This window comes from Aulonocara stuartgranti (genome assembly GCF_965226115.1).
Source record: "Aulonocara stuartgranti genome assembly, chromosome: 8".
NCBI classification, from domain to species: domain Eukaryota; kingdom Metazoa; phylum Chordata; class Actinopteri; order Cichliformes; family Cichlidae; genus Aulonocara; species Aulonocara stuartgranti.
The window spans coordinates 8,167,719-8,186,423 of NC_138959.1; the positions used below are offsets into that span (position 1 = coordinate 8,167,719).

At 39.3% G+C, this 18,705-nt stretch overlaps 1 long non-coding RNA gene across 1 annotated transcript in view; it reads right to left on the reverse strand.

The window, feature by feature from the left end:
- Positions 1-6,990: 6,990 nt before the first annotated feature.
- LOC309713263 overlaps positions 6,991-18,705 on the reverse strand; it is a 44,434-nt gene continuing 32,719 nt past the window's right edge. The window contains exon 3 of the long non-coding RNA XR_014278537.1: positions 6,991-7,088. This is a non-coding gene — a long non-coding RNA (uncharacterized lncRNA). The remainder of the gene's footprint in view (positions 7,089-18,705) is intronic.

Here is an 18,705-nt window from a genome sequence, read left to right on the forward strand (position 1 = left end):
ATACAGGGGTGACATTTCAAGCCGACAGATTAGGGCCGCTCTCCAATTAATTTTGCTTTCCTTTGCCTGTTAAATACACAATCAAGCAAAGGCAAAATGTCAGTGAAACAAACGAGGTGCCGCCATGTGGCTGACAATTACCGCCAAGCACCTCAGAAATGCCAATATGTTAAAGTGGGAGCAGTGTGTGAGATGAATGAGGACAAACGGCAATCTTTGAGATGCCTTGTTGTTCCAACATCACTAAAACAGGCATGTCAGCGCTGCCAATGTTATCTGATCTAGTGACAGACAACATGTAGATGCAAAGGTCAAATGTTCCTCAAAGTTTTTATCCGATTATATGTTACATAGCCACTAATATCTTTATTAATCCAAATTATTTGTAGAATTAAATGAAGGACTGCTGGTTGAAGAGAGGGAACTCGATGCATGGCGATTCAGAAAACGAAAATAAAATAGCTGAATACCAAATTATTATTATTATCCAAATTATTATGAAAGTTATTAAAGCTTTAAATTGCATTTTTGTACAGTTTACTTTACTAACTGCTCAAACAGGATTATTATTATTAGTGGTAGTAGTAGTAGCTAGGCAACACAGTGCTATCGTACAATGGCACTCAGATGTTCCTTGCTAATCACGTTAGCTAGTAGTCAGTGATAATGGTTGTTTATTACTGCCTAACTCTTTCCTCTAATTCATCATTTTTGAATGTGGCATGAACATAAAACTTGGGATTTAAAAGGCTTTCTAAGAGGATTTCATGCAGCCTAAGATACTTCTTCAGAAAACTGTCTGTACTTAACCTCTCAGATAGGTGTACAACTTAGAGACTGGAGTATTACTTGAATATTAGATTGACAGTTTATATTCTGAACAACAGCGTATAAACCCTACAGGACAATATTTTTTAATATAATACTGCCCAATATGTTTTGGTTAGACTTATTCCCTCAATACTGCAGGTCAAATACTCACCACTGTGTTACAGGCAAACACAGACATAGAAAACCTTACTGATATACACATGAGTAAGCCTTGCCAATTTGTTAAAAATAAATTCAGAATAGGTATAAAAAAGAGAAAAAAATACATTGTTTTTGGGAGCATAGCACTGTAATGTTGTCCACAGATGACCCTTTGTGGAGGAGAGTGGACTACGCTGAAGGAGAATCAAATCTACTACAATGAGAGCCAACCCACGTCGGGGCTGATCAGGATTTCAAGCTGTTCCTGTTGGATAGTGATTCATTATGAGCACACCAAGTCCATCTGTTGATTCTGCTCTAAGCCATGGATGTCTCTCTGTTACATATCTCATAGGGCTAAATGTGCCAAACCTGGGTGAAACGCACCCACCTGTCTCCTCCCACCCAAGAGAGGAATGGTGGAAAACCAGTCCTGTGTACTGCTAGAGGGCTACATTGTGTTTGTCAGGTTGAGGAAACAGAAATCCTCCTCGCTTTTCCAAGTTAGTTTAATCACCACCTTTTGCCAAAATGCACAGCAGGCCCAGCCTTTGATTGACTTGGCCCACAGTCAGCTAAATGCAATTTGTTGCATAAATGCTAAATCGATGGGTCCTTACACCAATAGAATGACACGGCAGTGTTACATGATAGTAGAGTCAAGGTTCTTCACAGCTTATGGTCATGGAGAGATGCCAAGATTCTAAAATGATTCCGAAATGCAAAATCTCTGAAATTCTTGCAAAAAAGCCCCCAAAACGCATCTATTTTATTTCTAGCTCACCTTGCAATTGAAAGCCTACATGAATATGTTTTCACAGACAAGAAATACCTGCTCACTTGGCACTTACTGACAAGGTCCATCTCTCACTGAATGAATACTGATTATATCATATTATAAAAGATCTTCTGATGATTAGACATCTCTCAGACCCACTGAGAGATGTCCGGTCACCTTATTCATCCACAGGGGAACAATTCATATATTCCCAGATACCTTGAACAATAAGACTCTGGGCATGTCTTTTCTTACCCTGAACTTTTTTTTCTCTTCCCCTTTTACTGACACCAAGAAGATGAAAGGGGGAAAAGTGATAAAAATGTTTGTGTGTGTGTGTGTGTTGCACTACTGTTTGTGTAAGTTGTAGAAAGTGGGGGAGATGAGAGAGACCAGGACAGGGAAAGAGAATGAGACAGAGAAAGAGATGAGATTTGTGATCTCATCTGTTCACCCGGGGCCTCTCTCCAGAGCAGCCTTTTACTGTCGTCAATCATCTCCATGGAGACATCTTAAAAGTCTGATGGATGGGAGGCTTTGATGCATTTCAAACATGGCTGTGATACACGTTGGAGAGAATGTGGATGGAAGCCACTCACCTTGCGTTGGGCTTGATTACACCCCCAAGCAATAGAAAGAGTTGGGCCTCTAGTTAAAGTGCAGTAGTGTTACAGGTCACTGACAACAATAACAACTGCCAAGAATATACATGAGTGTTTTTTCCTTTTCTTATACCTGCAGTTCACATAAACAGGTAGAAATCTGCCAGCTTGGATAAAATAATGAGTACAGAGAGGAGAAATTCCTAGTGATTACACATAAATTACTGCATGTGTTGCTGGGTAGTCATCACATTACATGAAGTTTTCTTTAATAGAGTATTAGCATGGACTTTGACTTAGAAAGAAACAGTTTTAAATGTCACAGCCATGGTTCATGGTTATTCCACATAAACTATTTTTTTCAGATAATAAGACAGTCTTAAACATGTTATGTATATTGTTACCTTCAAACAAAGAGGATTGCTTGAGAAATACAGTGGAATTAATTATTATTTTAAAGGATTAGCCAATATTATGGTATTAGTATGAGCTTACTGGCACTGTCAAATTAAAATAAAAAATACTAAATGTTAAGATATTAATATTTTATTTCTGGCAGATACATACATAGATTAGTACCCCAGTACTCTCACATTCGGCTACATGAATGCCAATGTAATATTGCTCATGTATAACCACAGTGATTTTTAGTTGAAATTTCTTTGTAATTAAGTGGTAATATCTTGTTGTTGTTTATATAATTCCCTCATTGTTTCCATCTTAATTTCTTACTATTAGCACATTATTATTCAACTAATAGTAAAATGCTGCTGAAATCAATTAATATGCTTAGACCATACCACTTATCCAGAAAGCATGCACAGCTTCAGGGAAGTATGAGCATTAATATATTTAAATGGAAACCCTCGAAACAGAGATCTTTGCTGTATTTTTCTTTCTTTTTCTTTCTTTTTTTTTAAAATACTTTTGCAATTTGGAACTTTTATGTCTTTATGCTAAGCTAAGCTGGGTTAATATTATTGGGATTTGTACAGCAGCATCAATTTTCTGCTCTAACTTTTGGGAATGTGCATATTTCCCATTATGTCTCTTTAATGGATTTAGACTGAGTACGAGTTAATTGTAAAGAATCAGTTAATGCAGTAAGGTCTGTAGGTGCAGGACAGATATGAATCTGTTATCCTTTAACGAGGCAGGAGTTTAAATGAGGTTAAATAATAATAAAGTTTAGGATTTCTCTATTTCATGTAGGTAACTGTGTGTACTGCCATATAAGCAATTGTTCATCTGCAGTTGGGTCTTTATTTTATTTCAAGAGTCAATTTAAACCATACAATTATGTAGATTTTTAATTATTATACTTGAGTAGGAAACAGAGCTGTAAGTCTAAAAAAAGTAAGTCTATATTACTGTTCTTGAGTGATAGACTTTAATGTAATATACTGCAGTGGGATATACACACCAACAAAATGGACATGTGATGAAAAATCTATATTCTATAGGAAACACAGATGGTTTTCTGCTTGGCAGATACTACTGGTAGATGCCCTTGTCTGTTTCTCAAGAACAAGGTCTCTGTGCCTTGCATTCTCCCTTCCAGCAAACAAACAAAGCTGATGTAATCCTCAGCTTCCTTAAAGCCTGATAAGAGGGAGTCAGGGTCAGTAGGACAAAACAGAAGAAATACATTTGGTGTATCATTAGTGTCTCTCAGGCTCTGCGCAGGATTAGCTGGGCTGCTTTCATTGCAGTTTTACCGCCAAGACCAACTTAGTACTGAACTTTGTTCCTCACCCAAAGGATGTGGAAGTAGAATTCAATATGCTCTCACCTGTTTTTCTGAGATTTTGCAGGAAGTTCAAGTCTTTTGGCTTGCAGCCTTCACAGCACTTACTTTGTCAGCATAATTTACGGCCATTAGAACTGGTAACATAACAGTCCTTCCGAGTTTAACTCTAGAAAAAAAATGCTTTCACTTATACCTAAGGAGGAAAAAAGACAGCAATGACGTCCCAAAGAGCATTCGGGGCTGTAGCAATACACTGTAGACATTTTAAAGTGTAGGATAAAAAAATAAAAAAAAACTTACCTCCTTTCTTGTTTTCACTCTTTGTTCTCAAAAATAGATGGCTGTCATTGATGGTGGTAGATTGACAGACTCAGAAAAAGCAGCAGTCACAGAAAGAAAGTTTTAGTCAGCTCCAAAGATGACATTTTACACCTGTAACTTCAGGTATAAAACTGCATGATGATTCTTAAATGATATCTCTTTATCACCTATTCAGGTTGTAAATCGTGTTTTTAAAAAGTAACTAAGTAATTAATTACTTTTGAAAATAAGTAATCAGTAAAGTAACGGGATTACTTTTTGGGAAAAGTTACTTGAAAAAAGTAATCAGTAATTAATTACTGATTACTTTTTTCAAGTAACTTGACCAACACTGGTCGGTAGTGCTCAGAATTATTGGGTGCTTTTATTCGAAAACAGACGAACAGAGTATTTTACTCACTCTAGAGATTTAGCCTCTTTCGTTTTTTTAGTCTAAGTCAGGGGTCGGCAACCTGCGGCTCTTTAGTCCTTATAGTGTGGCTCCCCGTGGTTTGGGAAAATAAATTAGAAGTATTTAGCTGAAGTGTATTTTATTTATGTTAGTTCTTCTTTTTTTTAAACTTGTACTTCTAAATTGGAAGATTATTGTGATATTGAAATATAAAAATAAAATTAGATTATATTATATTATTTTCTCATCGCTCAAAATAAGCGTCACACTCGCGGAAGCCCGTGTACCCGCCAAAACGCCGTGCATTTATCGAGACTTTCAACCCCAGGTAGGCCAATTATGGATCTTCGGATCCACATTATGTCAGCGGCTATTCTCCACTGTGAACTATGTTAAAAACAAACACCGCTCACGCCTCACAGATGACAGCTTATAGTCCTGCGTAAAGATGAAAGTGACTTTGTACAGCCCCGATTTGCAGACACTGTGCGCATATGGGATATGCGCAGCGGTTCAGGAACAGAAGTCCCATTGTAAACATATCACGGCAGACCCGACAATGTTTGCATGAACATGCTTTTCAGCATCTCTTTATTGACCACTTTTCACACACGGTTGCTGTACGCATAGCCGGCTGTAGCTTTTCAGCTCACAGCCGGACACACACCAACACAACAGCATAGATAGCACAGACGTTAAGGCGGCGAGGCATGATTGTGGGTGCCGCTCAGGTGTGTCCGACTCCCATACAGCGGCACTGCAGACCACGCCCCGCCACACACATTAACCTGGTAAAATACATATTTAGACAGAATTTTGCAAATATCCATTTTTCATTTTTCAGCAGCATAGTGCTTTTTTTCCAATTATTTTTTAAAAGTCAGGTCAAGGCTCCAAAAGCCCAAAGGCGATATAAGGGTGGCGGCTCACAACAGTTTTTGTTTGCTGGATCATTTTAGTTCAGCTGGGTGTCTTTCCTTTTGTTATATTTCTTTAAGAGTTCAAAATGTGTTAATTACATAAATAAAATGTAACTTTCTCTGTAGCACTTCATGGATTTCATAAGCAACACACCTTAGTTGTTCACACAAAGTATAAAGGTAAAAAACAATATATACAGTGTTATCTTCATTTTAGATGTCAAAAAGTATTTGCGGCTCCCAGTGTTTTCTTTTGCGTGGAAACCAGGTCCAAATGGCTCTTTCGATGTTAAAGGTTGCTGACCCCTGGTCTAAGTAGACTAATAAATGTTTAAGTGTCTCATTTTGTATCTTGTGTAGTTTATTCTTTATGAAAAGTTCTAAAATTTAATGGGGAATCTTTTTAAAAAAATATTCTAAAAAAGATTTTGGAAAAGGATAAAAGAATCTTGTAAACACTCCTGTCCCAGCTTGTTGAAAGAATCACATCAATTGGGAATAGTTATAACTGCAGCCAAGGTTATTGCTTCTTCAGAACATCATTTGTTACTGTATTTTGTGAGAGTTTTCGTATGGCAATATAATGACATTATGTAACTGTGAAGCTAAAAATAAAGATATCACCAAATAAGTGGAGCTATCCTATGCCATTAAGTCGTATGCTGTGACACACTAAAATATTTTCAGCAATTACGAGAACAGTCTTACATCCGTCATTTTTTTATTGTTGCGAACAATTGAGAAACTATGTTAGTTGTTCGTGATAAAAGTATAAGAACTTTGAAACCACTGGAAAACTCTTCTTGAAGCTTAGTCACAATCTTCCTGATGGAGTTTTCTATTTTAAATCCACCTTTTGGACATATGTCAGTACTTTAAAGTAGGCCAAAGCCACATTTTTATTCTTGGACTCAATTTGCAGACTATTAGGGGGAAAAAAATCATTATTTATCTTATAGTGGGCTTTGTAGCCCCTCAGTTTTCCTTTTTTTTTTTTTTGCTTCCTTAAGGGTCTCCTCCCTAAATTGGTCCAATGTTCATACTACTAACAGTCTCCGACTTTGTCTTCATATGTTTTGCTTGTGCTGTTGTTACATCCTGTGAGGCTGGGGGGGTCCCATTTCACTGCAGGGCAACTTGTATGTGACAAATAAAGGTTTTCTTGACTTGACTAAATAAATATTGAAAAAATATTTTGATTAGCCTTGACTGACTGACCTTTTTCCTATTGGGAATCACCTTCTTTCTTTGCAGTTGTAAAGAAGGAAGGGATGACCCTGATGAAGGCCACAAGCTGAAACGCGTTGGTCAATTATTAAAGTTGTTCATCTTCCCTCAAGTGTTGCTGGAGTTCCTGCATTGTGAAAAGAGAGTGGTTAGCCAGGTATTCAGGTTAATGTAAAGCAGGTTTTCCAACAAGTTTCTGAAGAGGAGGGAGGAGACAGGTGAACACAAGGCAGACAGAACTCAAACGAGCAAGTAATTGCACAAGAGGCCTGAACTATGCTACCACACAACCTGGCAAAGACTGGATATGAGAGCAGTTTGGATGGATTACAGGATCACCAGCAAGAGACTTCCAAGACAACTACTAGGCATCACCAGAGAAGCAGTTAGTCACACCCACATTCACACAGGGAAAGAAAGAGAGAAGGCAAATCCACACCTGGAGGACAAGGGGTAACTATCACAGGTACAGGTAGAACTATTCACAGTGACATCACCAATACAAATAAGATGTTCAAGTAAGTTAACATGTACAACACATTGACGCATTAAGTAATATACAAATAGAATGAACCCATCAATTAACGTCATTTATTACAGCAGTGACTATCCCTCCATGCCAGGCCTGCTTGTTTTGCATGCCACCTATGTTTTTCCAAGCACAACACACCTCAAAACGTTCATGCTGTCTGACTCGTTTTCAGTCTTCATTAGCATCTGTCAAATGCAGCACGTCTCTTGTATACTTCACTCTCACAGGATGTTATTTGTGTGTCCATTATGGAGAGCCAGGTCGTGCTGCAGTGACCTCTGCAATATATTTTACAGAAAGCTCTAGTGGCCTTCAGCCCTCTACTCCGGCTGGAACATGCTGTGGTGCGACAGATGTCACATTAAGCAACACATCCACATGCCATCAGCCTGCTTCCAAAATCCTGCCACTGTCACTTTGCAATGGCCTTTCCACTGGACACGTACTGGGCTGTATCTGTAGATCTGTGCGTGAGCATGAACCAGTTAGGCAAGGGTCTCCGAGGCTTAGGCCATCAGAGTCATATTGGACGTGTGCACATGTTTACACTTAAACACACACAAGGGCTCTCTAAAGTATCTCTCTGAAGTGCTGATATTTTCTTTCATCCCATCCAGACTGAAATGATCCGTGCATGCTTTTGGACATAATGGCGGGGTAATTTTGTTTCAGTGCTGTTATGTTTCATCTGAGAGCTACTACACATTATACAATTAGGTTTTATTACAAAACAATAAAGCTATGCTTTGCTAAAACCACAGAGACCTCGGAGAGACAGATTTAAAAACCACTTTTCTCTTGGCTGACCAAAATACATTTTCAGTGCAATATCCTCAAAAATTATTTTTCTTTTCAGTCAAACCTCATTTTTGTATCCATTATGTTATTTAAGTCAAAGATGAAATGTCCTGCAGCTTGTGACACTTGACCAAATATTCTGAGAAACATCTGCCACGAAGCCCGTAGCAAGCTTTAGAGCTGAACCTGTAAAGATGGCAGTAGGAATATCTTCAGACCACTCCGTCTTTCTTTAGAAGTGCAGGGATTACAAAAGCTGTTGAAAACTGAAGAAAAAAAATCTCTGTGGATACTAATTACTTTGAAACATACAGCAATAGACGAGAGAAGACCACACAAAAGCAGAGGAATGATATTGATTTTCTCTGGCTTGCCAGCAAGTCACACATCAACCGACACAGTTATTCCAGAAGTTTTTATTTACTATCTCTTCAGTGTCTCAGATGCTCTTCCCAACCTTTGCATAGTTTCCTCTGCACTTGCACACAAGCAAAAGTAACTGTTGCAGGCAAACAAACTTTAAAGGTTTTTTTTTTCCTTTCACCTTTAGAGCAGTGGTGTTCCATATGAAGTTTAATTTACCGCTTTATTTTTCATATATTTTGACCTCAGGTCCATCAATACCATAACCACATGATCATATCACTGTTTATGGATTACCAAAAATAACCTCTAACTTTAACTGTTAAAAGGCTAACAGCTACAGCAAAACATATTTTGTGCATCTTAGATCTCTCTTTGATTTTATTTTTGTGTGTGTGTTGAATAAGGAGTGTTTTCATCAAGTTTTACATGTCAGTAACATCCAGACGTGCATTATTATTATTAGCTGAGAGACAGGCTAACGCCCAGAGCCACAACGCAGTGTGATTATGCTTGCCCCTGCAGTTCAAAACAGATGCTCTTCACCAGCACTGGCAGCATGAAAGATCCCGAGGCAGGCAGCTATTTTGGGTAAATTAGTAAAGACAACAGTTGTTCCCCAGGTTGATGCTGCCACGCTGAGGTGTGGTGCAAGGCGACAGAGTGGAAAACACAGACTCAACCTGGGCAGAGCAACCCTGCGGGCGTTTGTCATTTGGAGGGACTCCAGCCGACAGGTGGCTGCTGTGGTCGACTGCTCCCCATGCACCTCATCCAGGTAATTAGCCATTCAGCTCAGGAACGCAGGAGAAGAGGGCAGTCATTGACAGAGACAGGTATAATGAAGACGGGGTTACTGTGGAGACATTATTTTTGTACACTTCATATTTGTGCATGCTGCCTCCTGTTCGACTAGCAGCCTCTGGATTTTACTTCATACAACACCATCTTTTACTGTCAGAAACCAGTTGCATGTTGCAGGTAAATTCCATAATACCCCTGACTTTCCATGTCCCAAGAGCTAGTTTTAACAGCTGGGGAGTGCAATGGCAGGTCATCCAGCCTTGACTGATGCCCAATGCACGTTGCCCTACAGCACCTCCTGCAGGTTGTGAGCCCATGATGCCTATTCGGGCTGACTAGGTCTCTCTCAAGCTTCCTCCTTGGGCCTGCCTTCAGGGTTGGGTGGCAGTAACCCTGAGTCAGGCAGGGTAAACTGGTCTCTTAGTCATATCTTCATGGGGGTTTTGTGACTCACTCATTATTTCACCCCTCATTTAAGACCAATAGGACACCCTACTAGGGCCAAAAGCCCCTTATAATTATGGAATTATGGGAATTATGGAATTTACCCTTACTGTGGTAAATTCTTCTACCACAGTAAGGTGGTGACTGGTGGAAAGGTGGCCATTGATCATGGATGCAAGCAGTGGCAATGGGCTTCCTCTGTAGCTGGCGTGGTTGGGCCTTCAGTCATTTGGGAAGGAACTCAGAGTGGAGCCACAACTCCTCAATGAAAGGAACCAGTTAAGGTGGTTCAGGAAACTGATTCTAATACCTCCTGAGTGAAGTGCTGTCAAGAGGAGAAATTAGATCTTTCAGCTGGCTTGGGAATGCCTTGGTGCTTCTCCAGAGGAACTGGAAAAGCAGATGGATGGCTGAACTATCTGTTTCTACAATTGGATTCAATAATAGAATTCAAAATTGTAAATAATTACACTTTTGGCATACTATGCAAAACAACATGATCAGTGTAACAGAGTTGTAATAATACCTGACACTGCCTCCACAGGAACTGTAGTGACAGCAGTATGCTAGTAGAGCTCCAGCTGCTCCTGGGCTCTGTCTGTGCCTATACAGGAGGCATTCGTGCACAGTATTGAGTTTCTGGCCAAGCACGACGTGCAATTCACAAAAAGAGACATCAAGCAAAAATATATGCTTTAACTTACATTTATGGCAACACACAGAATATGAAGATTTGTAACAGTTTTAAAAATTGCAACATACTGTACACCCTTTCTGTCACTGCTAACTGTATTTTCCCCTGTTTGTCTTTCAGCAAGATTATGGAACAACTATCAGGCTGAATTTGGTAAGTATTTTATTCTGTACTTTCAAGGAGAAAACACTTCTCAATGCTCAGCTGATGGGCATCTTTCTCCTCGTAGTACAAGGGTAACAGCCAACTCCAGTTCATTATAAGCTTGATTACTTATTATGCTATTGTGCTCATATTTAGCATCATATACTAATTATATCTAATTGGCCAGTCAAACCCCAGTAACCCCTCCAGTGCTACATGAAACCATTGACCTCTACAAACAAGCATTAAGAACCTGTAGTGGTAATGGGTAGCCATTTTCCACAGCATTGTTCTAATAATGATTTCTCTATGCCCTTTTAGGGGTCTGAAGTTTTGTGACTAGGTCTTTTTTGAGAAGCGCAATATGGTTGGTAGTTCACTGTTTGAGTATTCGCCACACAGTCAGAGTTGAACGTTCTATAAATGGCCCAGTGGATAGTTGTGGTTGAGTCAGCTTTGAGGGGCAGTAAATGGGGAAAAGGAACTATGTAAATGGAAACCTGGCTGGTGGTGCTCTGTTGGGAAATCAGGTGGCCATTTGAATATTCAACCCCAGGGCCAGCGCTCTAATTCCTTTCCACTCAACATGCCACACAAGGAGAAAGGAAGTGACAAAATGGCAAGGAGTGCAGAGACAAGAATTTGCATTTTAATGTGCCTGTCGGAATCACTTTGGATAAGAGCTGGGAGTATGAGAAACCACATAACCCCAAGGGTCGCCACCATACAACCTATAATAGCCGACACCCAGAAAACAACATCCTGCATAAGAGGAAGTTGTTGCTAAACAGGAAAGGGGCTTGAGAGAGGAGTGTAAATTTAGATCTTTAAGATGGATAAAGAGCTATGTAGGTTGAAGAAAGATGGTCAAATATATTTTTGGAAAGATAAAGTTTCTGAATGTGCCCTGTCATCAGCAACAAACACACAAACAACTCTTCTGGTGGTAAACGTTGTCATTAATTGCCGTGACAGTTAAATTCTGAAGATTGCCTTCCTGAAGGACAAGTGAATTTATCACATCTGGATAAACAACCAACTGTCTAAGCAACAACTGCAAGGACAGGAGCTAAAGCATTCAAACACATAATTATTCTTTTCTATTTGTACTTAAAGCTATGGAAATATTTTAATTCCCCAGCTCAGCAACAATGAAGAAGCAGTTTTTTGTCCATCTCCACAATACTAACAGAGGAAAACTACAACGTGACTGAAGAAGTTATTCTTAAAAGCGGTGCCACTCTCTTAATGTCCTCAGTCACATTGTCAGCTGGCAGAAGGTGAGGTACGTATTGAACGCCTTGATTAAATCAGTTCAATTTTATCCCGTCGTTAGAGAGTGTATCTTTCCACATATCGATGGGTGTGTGTCATGCCCTGGCAGACGCAAGGACACTGAGTGAGTGGCACTCACACCTCCGCTGTCACAGATTGTCAGAGAGCAGACAGCAAGGCAGCAAGGCCAGACATCAGGATGCTATTGAGAAACCAGAGTCATCCTAGAGCAATGCATCGTTGAGGCTGATTCACCTCAGTGTTGAAACTATCTGTCTGCTCAAGGTCCTCTTTACAGTATAGATAAATGATATTGTCTACTTGGAAAACCAAATAGCCACCTCTAACTTTGTCTGTCAATAGCCTGAAAATGTAATAAATACATTTTCTTTAATTATATCAACCCTGAAATGATGAATTCTTTGGACTTTTTGCTTTCACATTTCGCATTGCAATTAATAATATATTACCTTTTGCCTCCAAGACCTGTTTAAATGTAACATAGAACAAGTACAGAGTTTATCTTTACATTTTTACATGCTCTAGTGACATTTTTATCATGCAACAATACAATGATTATATTCCAAATTTTAATAATATGTATGTATTAAATTCATAGTAACTACATAAATTGCTAAAAAGTACGGAGCCCCGCAGGGGACATGGGAGAAAAAAAAAATTAGGGAGAAACGCCAACAATGGCGGCAGCTACTTAGTTGTAATATTACTCTTTCTGGGTCACAAAATACACTTTTAAGATATTTTGAGGCGTGAATGTAGTTGTGTAAACGTCAGATACCTGCTCGGTTTACAAGACATCACATATTTGCAAAAGTGCTCCGACGTTTTTGGAGATCTGACACCCACTAGCTCGAAGCTAACGGGCGGTCGAGACCTACTACAGCCGGGAGGAACACCCCGTCAGCTTTTACGGGTTAAAAGGAACATTTAAGATAGGCTCAGTATTAGGTCTGATGTACTTCTAATCCCAGCAAAATGTCCTTAGTGAAAATGCCTGAGGCACAGTTATGTGTAGATATAAGTGGAGTCCATCTTCAACATCATTTGTCCATTATACCCACTATCCCTTGTCTGCTGATGTCCAAACCATCTCAGCCTTGCCTGTCTAACTTAATCACCAAATTGTTCAAACCAACACTTTACTATACTCCCTTCTAATCCTGTCCCTTCAAGAATCTTTAGCTCTTCAACTTTGCTACCTCCAACTCCACCTCCCGTCTTCTCCTGTCTGTTTGTCACCATCTTGGCAACTATCGGGAAAAAAAACAGGAAAAAAAATAAACAGACACATTTTCCAGTCTATAAGTGAGAAAATGGGAAAGTGTCAGAATTTGGCAAATAAGCAGATGTATTTAAGAACCACTTAAAACAAATAACTAGATTCTGTGGGTAATAGTTAATGAGTCTGAGAGATTTTGCCATGTTTCAGTGGCATCTTGCTGTGGAATATTTTAGAAAACAGTCATTAACTGATGTTGGACAATAATAGAATATGAGCTTAACTGACTATAATTTCTAGTGCCAAATAGTGAGGGCAGGAGCTTTTAATCATCTAGCCGAGTAATCACGTTCCAAGTTGTGACACATGCCAGTCTACATGGCTACCACAAAATGAGAAGTGAAAACTGCTAATCAGCAAAAGCAATAATTTGGCTGGTGCTGAATCGCTCTTTAAACTTGGCGGCACCTTAAAAGCTGTAATCCTGTAATGATGAAAACATTTACTTCAAGGTGTGTCGGTATGGTTGTCATAAATACAGATGACAGGTAGAGTGCAACAAAGCACACTTCGGCTCACACCCAGTTCCACCCATAAATGACTCTCTGTGTGATGATAAATACAACAATCATATATCACTCAAAAATAGACATTTATTGTAATACAAATGTCTACCAAGTCATAAACGTTGGATGGTAATCGCTCGTTTTTGTCTGTCCCTCTACACTGCCATGCTCCACTTAACTGACAGCCTTTTGTTTCATCTTTCACCATGTTATATCCCGAGCCTGTTCCAACCACAATTACTACATGTGCTTCCATTAAATGGAGGCTCTAATTTTATCTTTTACCTTTTGGGTGTTTTAAAGGCACTGCGATGGTGACTCATTGCAACAGTTCTGGTCCCTGTGCCCTTCACAGCAACTTCCTTTTCCATTCTAAAAACTGACATTTTGTCAACTTGTTTGCTTTCCCATTAGGAGTAGATGAGAGTTTCGACCAGCTTGGGTCTCTGCATTCAGCACATAGTGGTCCAGCACAGGTTAGCAGGAGGATAGCCTCCAGCAAAAAGAGGAGAAATGATGCTCCCGGCTATTCCTGCGTTAAAGTCTTTTCGTCATGTGTCTGTGTTATCTGTGCAACAGAACTGTCCAGTGTTTATTCTGTTCTCACCCTATGACAGCGTGGAGAGGTTAAAGACACCCACGACACCGTGCTGCTGACAAAGCATCTTTTGCAGCAGTCTTTGTGCACAATCAACAAAGGTTACTTGTAGTAATATCCCTAGTTGAGCTAAATTTTTTAAAAGGAGCAGGAAATATAAAAGAGTAAGGAAGAATTGTTTGCAACTAAAGTCATTCAGGTGAGATCAGTCAAAACAGAGTCATTGCAATAATACAGTAACCAACATGAACTGCAAAGCCAGCATCAAATCCTGCAGGGTTTTACTGTTTTTTCCAGGACTTTGCTCCCAACATGTCCACAACTTTTCTAACTTTCCTTTGTTTTTTCTTCTCCCCGATTTCCCATTCACTCCATTTTCTACACATCCAATATCTTTCATAATTGTCATTTAGCCTCTCGGTCAGTCTGGCTTGCTTTCTCAGGGCCTCCCTTGTTCACTAAATGCTATACCATTCTGTTGTAATCTGACCCAGCCTTCCATGCCATTATTGCACCAGCTCTCCCAGATCCGGTCCTAATGCAATTGCAAAAGCTTTTCCACTTTCACTGTTTCCCCATTTTTACTTAATAAACCCTGTCTCATTGTTTTTGGGCCGTAAACAGAATTTCAATTCAATTTAATTCATGCTACTGCTCTGGGTTTTGCAGAAACAACATCTTTCTTGCTTTACCACTTTTTGCAAAGTGTCGTTTGTCAGACGCTGCAAATAGGCACATAGAATTTGAAGAATTGAAGATGATAAAATGAGATTTTGGAGAAAGAAAATAATGAGAAATGATGTTTTTAAATTTCATTTCTGTAATATGACATTGACATGGATTCCAATAACAATTTCAGTGTAACTGTTTATGACAGGGTTGGAGCTCAGACCTTAGCTGTTATTGACAAATGGTGGAACCAAAAGGATTAAACTTAGGTCCTTATATGTGATAACGGTCTTTTTTTTATTTATGGTTTGTTTTGCTTTATAGCTAGAGAAAATGACCAAAAGAGGAACAGTCAACATAATTAGAGCAGGCAAACTTCCAACTTTCTCTTCTCTCCATCAGGTCTTGTGCGCTGGGCCAGTGGGGACACTTAATTCAGCCTGCAGTCAGAGGAGATGAACCCACACTGTGTTCTTGAACATTCATTTCCTCGAGGGAAACAGTTCCTGTAGGCTTAACATGCAGCTGATGACTCCCTTGATTACCTGCAGCTCTTTCCACTTCCGTCTTGTTGTTGTCCTGCACTCTCTCTCACTCTCATTGGTTTCCATCCTCATTTGACCCTATTGATTTATCCCGCTCATTCTCCTTTTCGTATGTATTTGCACAGCTAATCTGCAGTGCAGCTTTGACCTATTGTCCAAACAATGAAGTGGAAACGAGCTGCAATAGCTGAATGAAAAGCATGGCAATTGTGTTTCAATTGTTCTACGTTAGCGATAGCATCCATGTCAAAAGGTTAGCCAACCAAAATGCTCGCAGGCCTGTAGACAGCAACACAAAACACTAAGAAAGAAAAATCAGTATTTAGATATTTATTCTGTATAGGTTAGTTTATAAAAATTAAAGAAGGTTTGTAATGTTTGGATGAAGATTGATCCATAAATATCTAATCACTAGCTCTAGTAACCCTGAGCTGTTACATCTAAACACAAAAGCTCTGTTTCTTTTGTGGGTTTTCATTCTTCTAGTTTGGTCCACCTGAAGCCACACTGGAGAGGACACTGAAAACAACATTCAAACTGAATAAGACTCTGGAGTTTTTATTTGATTTTTTTTTTTTTGCTCGTCAGAGAAGGGTAGCTTTTTTCAGCTGTGGTAATAAAATGAAAAATACTTCTGTAAGCTTCTGTAAGGGAAATTTTTCCTTAGGTGGGCTTACTAAGGGTCTGGTAGAGATCACTTGACAGAGTCACTCACTAGAGGTGCCTCACAGTTATAATATAAGAATTTAATGATTTAGTGTTCATCTCCTGGTGCCACAGAGCTATAGACATCCAGTTTTGTAAAAGCTTTGGAGAAAGGCCTTGCATAGTCAACATGCCTTCACTGAGTTGCAATCATTTTTTTTTTTACTTTTACTTTTATTGTCACCATGCATGCAATGTCTTGTATTCAAAATGAATATATGGAATGTATCTAAGTAGCAGCAAACATGATTAGCTTGTACTATTATCCGTGTTATTGGAATGACTTTGCAGTGACAAATGGTAGCGATTCACTCTATTTTCCAACAACTATAGGAATATTATCATTGAACTGGAGTGTCAAGGCTGTGTGATGAGAAGCACACCTTAGGACTCAGACTTAAATGTTTTAATGCAAATGGGTTTGTTTGTGTGAATGATGGTAAGTTCTTGCGGAAGAAAACTAGCAGGTGATACAAAGACAATGAAACTGTTAGTTTGGAGTGAATGGAGCAGACACGGGGAGATTGGAACATGAGGAGGGTCTTGCACAAGGAGAAGGTGGAGTTACAACTTGGTGACATCTTTACACAAGAACCAAGTGCTAGGAATTAGTCCTGACTGCACTAGTGATGAAACAACCTGCAATGGCGTGAGTGGCAGGACTTGGGTTGATATAGAGTAGTTAGATGATTGAGTTGGGGGTGATTAGTCGATTGAGACCAATCAGGCAGTCAAGTGTGCTATCCAGAGAACAATGCCCAAGAGTGTACACAAACACAGACAGAACCCAAGAGGCAAGGCAGGCCAGCAAGGCAGGCATAGGAATTATGACAAAACCTCCACTACATGCTATTTCTTTTTTGTTTTACTCCAACTATCCGATAAGACAGTTGTTCTTGTAATATTAGACATTTGCTAAAAATGATTCATTCATCCTCATGTGAATTCGAAGCAAATTCAGCATAGCCAAGCTCTCTTTGTGTTAGCTGGCTTGACAAAACTGAACACCTGGGTCAAAGATAACAAGTATCAAGACAGTGTTTAACAGTTTTTTCTGTTAACCAAAGTGTCTGCTTCAAGCTCTGTGTACTTTCACACAAAGGAGGCCATTTGACAGGTCATCAAGTCTTCTAAGCAAAATGAATCAACTGAGCACTGCCAGCTGCTATCAGAAACACTATCAGGGCAATGAGTGAAAGAGGACTTATTATATTAAAATGTTTGTATTACCTCCCAGTCCATTCTCAGTGCTGTTGTTTATATCTGACATGACAGCTGTACATTTAAAGTACATGCACTTAAACATTAAAGGTTTCAACCACTGCAAACATGCCCTATGCAGTCCTCTAAAATCCCACTTGTGTGTCGCATAATGTGGATGACGCTGCGTATCAGTTGAATACCGACTGGTTGACAAGTGTGCCAGAACAGGGAAGGGTGCAACAGTGGTGTTCACTGGGAATGAAGGAAACATCAAAATTAAAAAAAGTATAGTACAAAAAGTACAGAAAGGGGCCTCCGTGGAGACTTTTCACAGTTTTTAACATCAGTTTCACTTCAGCACTTTATATGTTAGACCTGTTTAAGAGTAGCCCACAAAGTGGTTGTACCGCATATTTTTTGAACTTGCTCACATCTGATAAGACTCACAAGTTATTATAAGACACCATTTGAATTGTGTTTTCACTTACAGCCTAGTTCCAGTTTCATTTACTGATCGGTTAGATTAGGATTGGGGAAGATGTTAATCCCACATGCTGAACTATGCGATCAGTGCATTCGAGTATAATGCAAATGCAATGGAAATGAGCCTGACAAAGCAACCATGAGATAAGTTAAATTTTGTGAATAAAACACAAGCAGACAAGAAAATATGTGAAACCATCAGGTTGACATGAGAGTCATATTTCGTAGTATCATTATTAAGAACTCTCAAGAGAAAAACTCCCAAGAGAAAGTTTCAAGTGGGTGCTGGAGATATGAAACAAAGTATCCCATCCCTACTCATGTCTATTACTTTCTCTTCATCCGTATTACACAAAAGGCAGATGAAAATGGCATGCCATGGTTAGACCCAACATTTGACAGTAGCAGTTTTATTGTCATTCTCATTATCATAAATCATTTGAACATGTTGGCAAAACTAAACCAATAATTATTTGTGCTTGGCAGGGAAATGTCCACTTGGCTGCAGGGGATGCTCATTTGTGACTTTGGCACATGGCTTGCAGTTAAATTGTTTGTCTAATACTCTCAAAGAATTACTCCCCATGTAAATCCAACCTGCATGTCTGGACCGCTCCCAGTTTGAAACACAGTTTTAAACACAGAACGTTTTCCCACCTTAATTCAGATGCTGTGACAATG